Below are 14,304 nucleotides of genomic sequence, written 5' to 3' on the forward strand. Positions count from 1 at the left end.
GTGTTCTCATGGGATCACTGATGGATAGACTCACAATTCTCCAAGTACTCATGATGCTGAGTGGTTTTTCACTGTGGGCCGCCATACCTTTGTGTCCCAGGAAGGGCCCAAATGAGGATATCCAGAGAGTTGGTAGAGACAATGACTTCTAGCCTCAATTTGATTCATTACCCACGTCATTGATGTTGACAAATAGAACAGGCTCCAGTCTCTGTATATCTACCTGATGACAGAATTGGACTTGGCTGACACATAGCCTACTCCTACCTGAGCCTTGGTCACAAAGCAACCCTCATCAGATAACAAAATATAAGTGTTGGTTGACTGTCAGAGAAATGTCATGTCATATGAAATAGAAAGGTATGCAACAATCTTGAACCATCGTTAGACTTAGATGAAAAGCTTTCCAACATACAACTGAGTGCTGATAACTGAAAGTTTTCATAACTGCTTAGCCATGTAAGAGTTTCATATAAGCAGTACATTTGTTCCTCAAAAGAACCATATGAGTTTGGTTCTATCATCATTCTTTCTTTACACCTGAAGAAGCTCTGCAGCTTTAGTAACTTGTCCAAGGTCACACAGCTCGTAAATGATAGAATGGACCATAAACCCATATTTCACTAACTAGCAGTTAGAACAATGGAGATTCATCCATAATCCTTTTCTGCTGTCCACCACCACCCATGAACATTCCTTGTTACCAGACGTATCATGTCTTGGTACTCAACCTGTGAGTGCAGCAACCTTTAGTATGGCATAATGGATTTTGAGACCACATTTGAGAGCTTGATAGATTTGAACTCTCCAGATCCTGAGGTAATCTAGTTTCAGGGAAAAGGTAAATAGAGTGAAACTGTGACCACAATCAATATGGGAATTTTTACTTTGGCTATAATGCATGTCTAGATTTTTTTCAGGGTAGGGAAGTTGTATCAAAATTAAAGCTTTGGAAATATGGGACAAAGCACACACTCTCGCTCTCACTGCCCCAACATATACTATCTTCTATTTTGCCATGTCAGAAATAAACTAGAAGTGCAAAAACAGAAAGTCTGTTAACATTTGTTTAATCTCACTAATGACTAGTAGCTTTTAGTTATTTCGTCTCTCTCTTTTCTTTTTTTTTTTTGATAGCAATGGACCATTTTGTGGTTGTTCTTATTGCAGTAGATATGTTAGTTTTCTTTTAATTAAAAAAAATGAGTAGTTACTATTCAGTTCTCAATTAGGCATTTTGTAACCACAATTTATGTCTATGTCTGTTATTTATAGCTTTTAATTAGAATTTTTAAAAAGAGCTATGCAGGCTCAGTACTTTGTTTTCAAATGTGAGCAGCTGAAATGAGCTCCCTCTTCCACCAAAGTGTGCATTTGGTATATCGTGCCCTCTTCCTCCCAGATGGAGAGGTGGGGACTAGCTTGGAGAGAGTTAAGCCTCTTCACAAGGGACAGATTGGAAATCAAGCTTTGCAAGCGATGTCAGAGATAATTTCCCATCTTCATTATTTATGGAAATCAGTTACTTTATTTTAATTATCCTCTGCTGGTATCGTCCACATAAAATGCCTTTCCTTTTATTTAAACTGCAAATAATTGTCAGTAGAATTATTCACTGGAAATTGGAATCCATTTTTTTGATCTCTAGAAAGCCTATTAATAATGAATGAGGATGTTATTTATTTGTTACAATTGGAACAAATGGAAACTGAAGAAGTACTCTGTATCCCTCACTTTACTCCTCTGCCATTACTTAAATAAACTCACCTCAGAAGAAAAGCGAGGATGTGGAAAAGGAACAGAAAGATGAGGACAACTTCTTTCCTTTTTTGGCCCCTTCCTTCTTTCTTCTTTCTATAAACATTAATGAGTGCCCACCCCAGGAAGAGCACTGCTAGCTGAAGTGAGGGCGCAGAGTTAAATCAGACATAAATTTGCCTTCCAGAAGATAATATTCAGAAAATCCTTGACATTGGAAAGGGGTACACCCTGAGACCTTCATGAATCCCATATTCATGAATCTTACTATAGCATATAATTTCCTCCATAAAATGCAATAAAATAGAACTGAAAAATTTAAGTGACCCCTTTGGACCCTTAATGATTCTATAAATACTGGACTCATGTAATTTATAAAGCTATTAAAATAAATTTTGCCATTAACATAAACTTTATATTATGCTATCTCTCACTTGAGCAATTTTTGCAGTATCCAGAGAACTTGCTAAAATAGTTTCATGAATTGCTTTTCTCAGTTTCCATCCAGCGTGTGTGGTAGAATCATTCATGTCATGTCTCTGAACCACTGCAGAATTTGAAGCTCAGCTCTTACTTTTATTTTTTTTAAATCTATTTTCTAGCCAAGAGCCATCACTCAATCAGATTTATACATTCATTACCAATTTCTTATTAGGAACGTTTTTTTTTTTCCTCTGAGAGAACCAAACTTTACCACCTCATTTGCATGTGCATGGGATAAACATAGATTAGCACAGTCCCACTTGGAGCTGGGTGTCCATGCCTTCCCGGCTGCTCTAATGAGCTATAGGACTCACTTCTGAGCACCAGCCTTGGAGTATTTGCAAATTCGGGCTTCAACAAAATTAAAACATACTATAAATGATGAATCTTAGAAGCCCCTTGTAAAGAGTTAGAATCCTAACATTTATCATCACAAATGAGAGTGATCTACTACATTTATATAATCACTACAAGGCTGAAAGGGACAAATCCCAGCAGGATAGATGCAGTAAAATGCTGAATTTCAGAAACTGCAGGAGAGATCAGGGAAGACTTCATGGGGGAAGCAGTGTTTGCATAGGCTTTGAGGCTAGGTACCCGCCTTAGCTTCCCAGTTGCTAAAACACATACCATTCAGTGGGTTGGCTTAAACAATGAGAATTTATTAGTTCATAGGTTTGAGGTTAGAAGAAGTCCAAAACCAAGCATCAGCAAGGCTATGCTTTCTCCCCAAGGTCTGTGACATTTTCATGCTGGTAACCAGTGATCCTTGTGTCCTCAGCTTTTCTGTCACATGGGAATATACATGGAAGCATCTTCTTTCCCTTCTCGGTTCCGTTGACTTGCAACTTCTGCCGTCCACACAGCTCTCTGACTATTCCTGAACGTCTGTTTACAAAGACTCCAGTAATCTGAATATTAGTTTGTCGACACCTTAGCTAAAGTAGTATCTTTGAAAGGTCCTATTTAGAATTGGTTCATACCCACAGGAATGGATTAAGCTTATGAACATGTTTTTCTGGGGTACATCATTCAACAATTTAGAAATGAGATTTCTCCAATACATAGAGTTTTGAATCCTACATTGTTCAGTTACTACAACATGAGTATTTTATTCACTGACTTAACAGATGACAAATAATATTTACCTCATACTTAACCCAAAATTGTTAAATGAGAAGCAGGCAACGCTGTGCTAGGCAGTGTTCTATGCACTTCATCAGTGTTAATCTTTTTAATTTTCAGAACAACTCCAAGAGGTAGTTGTCATCATACTTTTCTTCCAGATGAAGGACTAACCTTTGCCAAAGATCTCAGGTAGTCAGGGAACTCAGGATTTCAACCTAGGCAATCTGGCTTCAGATTCTGAATTTTCAAACCCCACACTGTTATGCTAAATTTTTAACTTCCCTGTTATTAAATAATTTTAGGAAACATGAGTTGTAATATCTGCATAATCCATCGTCTTTTGCATTTGTAATGGGTAAACAGTTCCTTACATTTTGTTTTTGCTCATTTTAAACTATTACGTATTATATTGAACCTGTCCTTTTGCGTACATATTTGCCATATTAAGATCAATTTTTAGAAGTGAAACTAACGCTTAAATCTCATACATTTTTAAAAGGCTCAGACAGAACCAATCTGCTTTCTAGTAAGATTTTACCTCTTTAAACACTGTGACCATTCACTCAGTAGAAGATTGCCAACACTGAGTATAAGTTATTTTACAACTTGATAAATTCCAATAATATTTTAAGAAGATTAAAAATGCATCTCATTTTACTGTAATTTTCATTTATTTGTTTACAAATGATTTTAAATGTTTTTCACATTTAATATTATCCAGGTGTAGTTCTTTTTTGTTAGTGTTCATGGCTGAGTTTTCTTGTGGCATTTTAGTGCTTTTCTCTGAAGGCACCAGTCTGCTTGCCTTATTAACATATATTAAGGACAGTAGTTTTCCATGATATAGTTATGTCATGCATTCTTCAAATATATTATCTGATTAATTTTTTTCTGTTTTATTAATAAATTTGAATTATTTAATTTGTATCATTTGACTTGATTCTTTATTTACCTATGGTTTTCTGGCATTTAAGATTTTTGCAATCAAATGAATCATTGATGTGTGTGTGTGTGCATTCTTCCATTGTGGTGTGCTTAGATTATCCATTCCCACCCCAAGGTTAGATCATCATTTGCCTTCTGTTTTCGTGTAAGTGGTTTAGTATTGTATTATTATTTTACATTTAACTTTTTAAAAATCATTCAGAATGTACTTTGATGTATGTTTTAATATATATCTCTGTTTTTTATTCTGCTTTCCAAATGTTTAACGAAATCTGCCAATAGCTCCAGCTTCTTCTTCATTTGCTGGCTTCTCATTAAAGCAAAACTCTTACTGAGAGTTATCCCTACTGACAGGCTTCAATCTTTCTCTCTCTGTCTCTCTTCTTTCTTAAGTCCACCGTACTCAATTTTAATTTTGCCTTCCACTGATGCTCTTCTTATCAAGACCACCAGTTTTCACTCTTTGTCTGTTTGACTCTATGAGCAACATTTGACGCAGTTGAGTGTCATCTCTCCTTCTGGGAACTTGTCCATCACTAGGCTTCCAGGTCAGCACAATGTCCTACCTCACTGGCAGCTCCTTATTGTCTCTTCCTTGTTCTTCTTCATGACCCTGCTTCTTCTCTCTATGTGTTTACTAACATCACAATTTCATCCAGACTTGGCTTTCAATTACATCTATATATACTGACTCCCAAATTTATGTCTGTAGTCTGTATCTATCTCCTGAACTCTAAGATATGTATAGCAGTTTTTAACCATATCCCTACCTGGAAGTCTAAGCATACATGTCAAATATATCATGTCCCACATCAAATTCTTGTTCTTCTCTCCCAAAACTGCTTCTCCCTAGGTCATCCCCAGCTCAGTTAATGGAAGCTTCATCTTTCCATGCTAAGGCCAGATACTTTGGGATCACTCTTGACCCCCTGTCTCTCTCATACACTACTTCCACTCCTTTGGTAAATATGTTGACCTTGCCTTCAAAATATTTCCAAATCTGACCACTTTTTACCACCTTCACTGCTACCTTGTTCATCCTATCTTGGCTGGATTATTGCAATAGCCTTCAACTAGTCTTCCCATTCTTACCTGTGTTGGTTTACAGTTTGTTTTCAACAAGGCAATTAGAGTGATCATTTAAAACCCCAAATCACTCCTCTGCCCTTTACTTTCCAATGGCTTGCCATCTTCTTGGAGTAAACGCTAAAATCTGTGCAATGGCTTGAAAGACCCCATGTGCTCAGCTCCTCCACTTTCACCTTATTACCTCTCTGCCCCTATTCCTACTATGTTCCTGACTTGTTCTCTCTAGCAAGAGGGATGGAATGCCACCTTGCTCTTCCTGGATGCTCAGCCCCTACCTCAGAGGCTTGGCAGTTGCCATTCTCTCCTGGCAGGCTTTCCCCCAAGATAGATGGATGAGCACTCCTTCAAAGCTTTCAAATCTCAGCTCAAAATTACCTTCTCAGGGAGGCCTACATTGCCACCCTATTGAAATTTCAATCTTCTTCCCCACCCCAATTCACATCCCTGCTCAATAATGTATTAGGTTACCCTATCATCACACACATTGTTTTATATTAAAGTCTGATTCTGAGCACATCCCAACTCTTTCACTGATCTTTTGTCAATTATTGAACCAGAAGCATCCGATTTAATCATTATGATTTTGTAAGACATTCTTCATATCTGATAAGGCAAGCCTTCTTTAATATTCATCTTTTACAAATTTCTCTTGGTTATTCTTAGCCTTTTATGCCAGCTTAACTTAAAAAACACTTCATCATGTTCTAAAAGAAGAAATATCAAGCTGAGGTTTTTTTAATCAAAATTTCATAATACGTGGACATCCATTTGGAAAGAATTAATATCTTTGCATTAGTCACTCTTCCTTTCCAGAAATGTCATATGCATCTCCATTTATTCAAGTATATTTTCTCTTCTTTATGACAGTTTTGTAATTCTACTTTTTGGTAGCTCTTACACATTTTGAAAGTTATTCCTGTTTGTTTTAGTCCTTGTTTTTTCCTGCTGTGTTGCTATTGTTGCCAGTTTTTTGATATTTTTCAACGGGGTTTTTCCAGATTGATTTTTTTTTTTCAGGTTTGTATCCAGCAGCATTGTTGAGGTATCTTATTAGTTGAAATAGATTTTCAGCTTATTGTCTTGGGTTTTCTAAGTAGACATGATGGTAATTTTGTGTCTTTTTTTCTCATATTTCTGTCTCATGTTATAATGCCTTGGCTAAACTTCCTCTCTAGAGCGTTGATTAATAGAGTGGCATATTGTCCCTCTTTATCTAGCGTTTCACTCTTAAATATGGTGATGGCTATAGGTTTAAGATGGATTTTTTTATTATAAAGAAGTGTTCTTGGATTCCTATTTTATTTTTCAGTTGAAAAACTCAAAAAGAGTTAAGCTTTTCTTGTGCATTTTGTTTACATCAGTTGAGCTAATGTGACCTTTTGATTTGATGTGTTATATCAATAGCTCTCCCTTTATTAATATTAAACACAGAAGTGTTTTTAAACATACCACTGAATTTAATTCATTAATGTTTAAATGAGGATTTTGCATCTATATTCATACTTGTGACTGGTCTATAGTTTTTCATTTTTGTATGATCTCTTATCAATTGTTGGAATCAGTGTTTTGGTGTTTTTATGAAATAAATTGAGAAGCTTATTTGTATTATTCCATGCTTAGGATAGACAGCACAGTGTGTGTATAGGTGTGTATATGTGTGTGTTTATGTATATGTATATACACACATTCATATTTTTATGATGAATATCTACTCCCAAGAAATTTGACAGAATTTTCCATTTAAAAACCACTTAGTTCTAAAGTCCCCAAATATTTTTGATAGTTTATTAAAATTCTTCCATGGTTATTAGCATATTCCACATTTTTACTAATTTTATTTAACTTTTTAAATTTGAAATAATTTCAAACTTACAGGTCAGTTGCAAAAACAGTTTTCTGTACTCTTAAAGGGAATTTTGATAACTTTTGTTTTTCTAGTACATTATCTATTTTAATTGAATCTTCAAATTATAGCTGTGGAATTGGATATGGCATTTTCCTATAGTTAAAGCTTATTTTCTAAATCTGTTGGTATGGTCCCAGTATCCTTTGTAGTAGTGCTAAATAAATAATTTTAAAATAAATAATTAATGTTTTATTTTCTCTGTTTTTCTTAATTATTTTGTCAAGATTAATGAAAGAATAATTATGTTTATTTTTTTCTTTTCAATAGTAAAGCATTTAAGATTTGCACTCTACCACTTTGAAAAGTTTTATCTCCAGTTTTTCTCTTTTCTCCAAGACTGGCATCCATTTTCATTTGCATTTGATCTTATATTCATATGGGAGGGTGCTTTTTAATTCCCCATTGGTTAAGTTTTGTTCATTTGTTTAGATCATCATTCTTATTGTAGTGTGGTCAGAGAATGTGACACAGGTCATTTCTGCTACTAGAATTTATTGGTATTTTTTGTGGCCTTTTAGATTGACTTTTTTAATAGTCCATGGTCATTTAAAAATAAGGTACATCTCTAGTTGTAGTGAAGAAAATTTGATTAAGTCAACCTTTAAAAGTATATTATCATTAATAAATAAAGAACACATGAAAAGTATATTATCAAATACTCTATACTTTTTGCGGGGGCAGTGGTCTATTCTACGTCTTTGTGTGTTACAGCCTCTGGCAATAATTCTCCTGTCAACAGTTTGTATATGCTGCTTCTAGTTATCTGTACATGAACATTCATGAAATTATTTATTCACTTAGAAATATACATATTATCACTATACTCTGGTTTATATGAAGTTTCACACTTTGCATTCTACTTTGACTGATATTAATATTTCTAACACTGCTATCTGCTTACTCATTTATCAGAATATGAGAGTTAATGTCACCAATATTTACTAACATCTGACGTCCTTCCTCTTGCTAACATGTGTGAAGTGATAGATCTGGGGAAGCTCACATCCCAGAGCAAGTCACTGCTGGCTGTCCTGCTCCTCTCACTGTGTGTTTCTTTGCAGATAATGGCATTTTCTGAATACACAGGCAAAAGGAACACCATGGCCACTTCGCCTTGATTTCAGATTGGTGTGTGCCTTGGGTCTCCCGAGTAGTGGTGGGGAGAGGGTGAATCTTCCTACTTCCTCACATCTACGGGTTGATGTTTTCATTACTTTATCATTCACACGTTTTTAACCTTACAGTGTATGGAAATTGTGGCCAGTTTCCCTTAATATGATTTTTTTTGCAGGAGGTTAACAGAGACACCATTAGGGGTTGCTTGAGTCCAGAAAATTTTTTTTCTGTTATTGCAGCATTTGAACAAAGATGTGATATATTCAGTCAGCATTGAGTTTTAAGAAATTTCATCGGGTCAGAGTATGACAGGAGACTCACCTGGAAGGCAGACACAGAAGTCAAGGAAAAGGCACCCGCCTCTGGGTGGGAATGGAGAAGGAAGAATGAGTACAGAGCTAGGTAGGCAAGAGGAATCAACCCTATGGGAAAATCAGTGACTTTGTCTGCATCGGTAAGGATTTGAACTCAGGATTGAGGGGGAGAACAAAAGTACGGGAAGAATCCAAATATACTGGAATTTCTAGCACTAGTTAATGGAAAAAATGGGCATGTTGCCAAAGGAAGAGCAGTTTTTGAAAGAAAAATAATTGTAGTTATATAGAAGATCTTTGTTTTATTTTATAAAGCAATGCATAGGGAAGTGCAGAAATGCTACATTGTGAAAAACATACACATTTAAGATGAAAATCGTTTAAAACGGTTAAATGAAGGAGTTGGATATATTAGTGTTTATTGTGCTATTCTCTCTACTTCTCTGCATGTAGGGAAAATTTTCATAACAGAAAACATGAGCAGAAAATAGTGGTTAAATTCGAGGTGCTGGTAGAGTCTCTATTCCAGGTAACAAAGTGCTGCAGCCACAGGATATGGGAACTAGAATTCCAGGATCAGGAGGGAGAAGACTATTTGCCAGTTCTATGTACAGAAGTTGTAGGTGAATCTCTTCTGTCCTAAGGTAGAGTGCAGAAAGAGTGGATTTCCATTTTTGGTAACTAGAGAGCAGTGTAGAGTTACAGGCAAAAGGAATAATGAGAGAGGCGCTTTCTAAATATGTCATATTTGGCAAGTTGAGTAATCGTGCTTAACTCACTGGGCTGTTTTAGGATAGAGTGACAGCATGACTATGAGCCCAGAGCAAACTTGCTTGCACCATAGGGGCTCTCAATAGGCACTGTCATCGGTTCCCAGTATGAAGGTGGGGGACTGGGATAACTCCACCAGGCAAAGCCAAGTTTACTGCTTATTATAGTAAGGGAAGGTCAAAAGTGGGATATTTGTGTGCTTTGAGGGTCTGGTTTAAGGAAACATTTCAATGAGGGGGTCTGCCTGGGATTGGGCAAGACTGTGATAAATACTTTAGGGTTGATGGACACACAGGTCAGGATTTTGTAGCAAGGCTCAAAGAGTAGACAGTTTGATGAGTCCAGCAGTGATCCAGTGCTCTAAGAAGGGAGTATTTACCCTCATGAAGGTAGGTTGATAGTCTGTTGTTGAGATGAATGGAATTATTAAAAAATTCTGAAAACAGTAAAGTTATTGGCAATTTCATCTTCTGGGTCAAGACGGTGAAGTCATATGAATGCAAAGTATCAAATAGTAAAGTCATGTTAGTGTCGATCATAAGCTGAGTGTCTGCAGGTGGTTTCAGTTCAGTGAGATTATAACATGGGCTGCCCTCAAATTACTTATATTTTATTTTATTTTTGTGACATTTGTTGGGTGAAGTTTAGTTAAGCATGCTAATCATTTGGCAATAGGTACCAAAGTCTTTGAAATATTCTTTGAACTAGTAGTTTTACTTTTAGGAATCAGTCATTCAGAATCATCAAAGATGTGAGCAAAGATGTTTACCAAAGCATTTTAAAAATAAATAGAAAAGTAAACAAAGTAATCTTTAAGGGAAGAACAAGTATAATTTAAGTATAGGATGGAACGTTGTGTGTGATTGGGACAAATGATGTTTTGAGAAACAGTTAATGATGTGAGAAAATTCTCCATATTCACTGAAACCAGGATACAAAAGTATATAAAGCTGTAAAATATATGACTGAATGGAAATATTCCAAAATGTTAGAGGTGGTAATGAGACTATAGATGATTATCAATTTTTCTTGGCACTTTTATACATTTTCTAAAAATTTTTTTAAAAAGTTTTTTATCAGAAACTATACATTATTTAAATCATCATCATCATCATCATCATCATCATCATCATAAAGATTGAAGGGATTGTCTAGATGCTTTTCAAAAAGAAACCAAACTTATCTCTCTTTGTTCACACAGCAGATGATGCAATAGAAGTGGGAAAGCAAACGTGAAGATCAATTTTTAGGTAGGGAGAGGTGGTTGGATTTCAATTGATTATGGAAATTGTTTATTACCTGTGTTAATATGGATCAGCACAATTTGAGTATCAGTAACAAATAACAAATAACATTGAGGATCCTAAAAATAATTTGGCAAATGTGTGTATTCTTCCTTGTTCCATCAAACTGGATCACCCTTATCAGATCTGCATTTTCAAGGAATTGAAATTCTTTGAGGACTTATCAATAATTCTTTTCTTCACATATAGAGTTTCTGTCCCTTTGTTGCCAGGAAGGTAACAAGGTCTACAGGGTTTAAATGATTTGTCTACAGACACATTGTAAGTTGAATTCCTTGGGTCAGCTGCAATGAGGAAGAACTGTGGAGTCACTGACCACTATTGCTTATGTGCAGCTGCAGCCCAAATGGCCGACAGATGCTGACCATTAGCTGAAAGTCCATCAGAAATGCATTTTTCCTGTTTGAAACCCTATTCACTAAAACTGAGACATAATAAGGTAGGAAAACTATAGAATGAGGCAATTAAAATGATCAAGGGGATGATTGAGTACACACAAAAAGATAAAAATTCTTCAGAATGGAATGACAAATGCTGAAAGAGGATGAATGTTTATAAGATGTGAAAGGCAAATATTTCCCAATTCTGGAGTATGCATTTGAGGGTATAATTTGAAATCTGAGGGAAGAGGAAGAGTAGCATATTCTTGGATTGAGCAGTGGAGAAGGAAGTAGAAAAAAGGCCCACATTATGTGACAAGCCGTCAGAACATTTTTTCTAGTTTGAGCTCTGCCACCAACCACTCACATATTCTTGAATATGATTCTTCACTTATAAGCCTCATATTTCATAAAATCAGGGATTGAGTTAGGGGGTTTTGAGAATACTTTCTGATTCAAAAACAATCTATTTTATTTTGAAACTCGAAAAAATTGCAAACCCTCCATTATTTACTTGTTTCTTCCCAAAATATTTTACAGACCAAAACAGGAGAAGGTTTAGGGCATTTTTGTAAGTATTTGAGGTTGTTAGTGAAATAATAATTATTTAAAGGGACTCAGTTATTAAACAAGATACTGAACTAACATGACCTGTAAGCTTCCTCTCTCAAGGACAACCCCCAAAGAAAGGTAGGGAGATGGGGCACAGATTTAATGGAGCATAGTTCTTAAGTGGTGCTTATATGCATAATATTTTTGGCATGAGAGAAAAGGCAGACATATTAGGGAGGATGAAATAGAAAAAGAGTTGTGGAATTCTGCTCTTACTTCTCCTACTCTGTTTCTTTGTGTCTATCAGTGATTCACACAATGCATTTGCAACAACTCATAGTTTAGCTTGTTAATGTTGTTAGAAATGCAATATATCAGAAATGGGTTGGCTTTTATAAGGGAAGTTTATTAAGTTACAAGTTTACAGTTCTAAGTCCGTAAAAATGTCCAAACTAAGGCATCCAGAGAAAGATACCTTGATTTTAGGAAAGTTAATGGTGTCCAGAACACCTCTGTCAGCTGGGAAGGTATGTGGCTGGCATTTACTGTTCCTTTGGTTTCTGTTTCAAACAGCTTCCCTAGGGCCATTTTCTTTCTGCACCTCCAAATGTCCCTGTGTTGGCTCTGAGTGCCTACAAAATGCCTCTCTCTTAAAGAACTCTGATACGTGGATTAAGTGGGTGGATTAAGAGTCTCCACTTTGAGTGGGTGGAGACACATCTCCATGGAAACCACCTAATCAAAAGGTCCCACCCAAAACTGGGTGGGTCACATCTCCATGGAAGCAATTAAAAAGATCCCACCCTAAACCTAATCCAAGTGTGGATTAGGATTGAAAGAATGTGGTTTTTTGGGGGTACACAACAGTCACCCAACTCACATCCCCTGATGGAGTGGTCTTTGATTCAGTGAAGAAGAGAAACCTAGGGGAGCTACAAATGATGTAATTCACTAGGCTATGAATTACAGTCTAAGGAGTGACTTCCCCTAATTTTGTTTCTCCCTAAATCAAAAGGTGAGGTTATGACTCAAAAGTTTTTTTCAAAATATATGGAACACTTCATGAATTGCATGTCATCTTTGCACAGGGGCCATGCTAATCTTCTCTGTATTGTTCCAATTTCAGTATATGTGCTGCCAAAGTGAGCACTGACTCAAAAATTCTCTGCTGTAATGAAAACTAACTAGATTTTCCAAGTGAGCTTTGCCTGAAGTACAACCAAAATCTCAGCAGAAAGTAAGCTTATAAGATTTTTGAGAATTATAACTTTCAGAAAAAATATATAAAACTAGACTATTGATTCTATCAGAAGCAAAGATATTAGAACAGTTGGACTGAAAAATTAAAATCAGCCTGATAAAAGAGATAGGAAGATGCTTACAATTTGAAACTGAATAAGAAAACACAGAAAGAACTAAAAGAATATTAAACACGGAAAATAAAATAGTAAATTTTTTTAAAAAGCTCACTAGATGAGATAAATAGCAGAATGAATATAATTCATTGGAAGGACATTGTAGTAGTTAAATTCATGTGTCATCTTTGCTAGGTTATGGTGTCCAGTTGTTTGGTCAAGCAAGCACTGACTTGATTGTTACTGTGAGGGTATTCAGTGAATTTAAATCATCAATCATTTGGTTACATTTATGATTAATTACATCTACAATCAACAAAGGAGACTGCCTTCAGCAATGAGGGATGTCTCGTCAAATCATTTAAGGCCTTAAGAGAACTGATTATTTCAGCCATCAAAAAGAAGAATTTCGAGATCTAGGGGTCCTGGGCGGGGCGGAGCGGCACTGGTGGGACTGATGAGGAGCTTTGGGGTTTCGGTTGAGTGAAGGCGGCCAGTGTGCGGGTGCAGTACTAAATATATATTACTTTTTTTGAGTTTTCTCTAACAGTCATCCATTAACTAATGAGAAAAAATCACGAGCAAACTGACATTTTGGTAATAAAATGGGAAGAAGTGGATTTGAATTTAGACCCATTGGGATGGCTGTGGGTAATCACAGACACAGCCCCTCCCTTGCGCATCATTTTCAGAAAGTTTTCACCATTTCTCTCTTGCTCGGCCATCTGCACACAACTGCCTTTACTGCTGCTTAAATCTTAGGACTGAAAATTCTTGGTTTAACCTGATGAAACTCTAAGGGAAAGTGTAGCGCCAACTGTGCTGTGATACTGAGCCTTTTGAAAGTGGAACTTAGTACCCACTTCCCTTACTAAACAGCGTCTGCGTTCTTCCAAATTACAAATTGGAGAAAGAGCCAATTAAAGCAACTACTAGGTGAACTGAAACAGTGCAGAACAGCTCCCGGGGCCACGACAGGGAATGGACACACAGCGTACCCCAGTCTGGACTGGCTAGTCTGACTGCGAGACTCGGCTGCGGTGAGATCCCCGAGTGGCACGCGATTTCCCGAGCAGCGGCAGTTGTGGCGGCCAGAGATTCTCCCTCCCTCCTTCCCGGGCCGGCTGAGAGTCTCGGAGAGGCAAGTTTCACAAGCCGAGGCGGCCGGTGCCCCTCTTTTGCGGGTGGCTTCCGGGTCCGGCT

At 36.6% G+C, this 14,304-nt stretch overlaps 1 non-coding gene across 1 annotated transcript; it reads right to left on the bottom strand.

Moving 5' to 3' along the window:
• Positions 1-12,790: 12,790 nt before the first annotated feature.
• LOC143645321 (U6 spliceosomal RNA) lies at positions 12,791-12,896 on the bottom strand. The gene has a single exon (XR_013157045.1). It is a non-coding gene; the product is annotated as a U6 spliceosomal RNA (small nuclear RNA).
• Between the last annotated feature and the right edge of the window lie 1,408 nt (positions 12,897-14,304).

This window comes from Tamandua tetradactyla, chromosome 8 (assembly GCF_023851605.1).
Source record: "Tamandua tetradactyla isolate mTamTet1 chromosome 8, mTamTet1.pri, whole genome shotgun sequence".
NCBI lineage: Eukaryota > Metazoa > Chordata > Mammalia > Pilosa > Myrmecophagidae > Tamandua > Tamandua tetradactyla.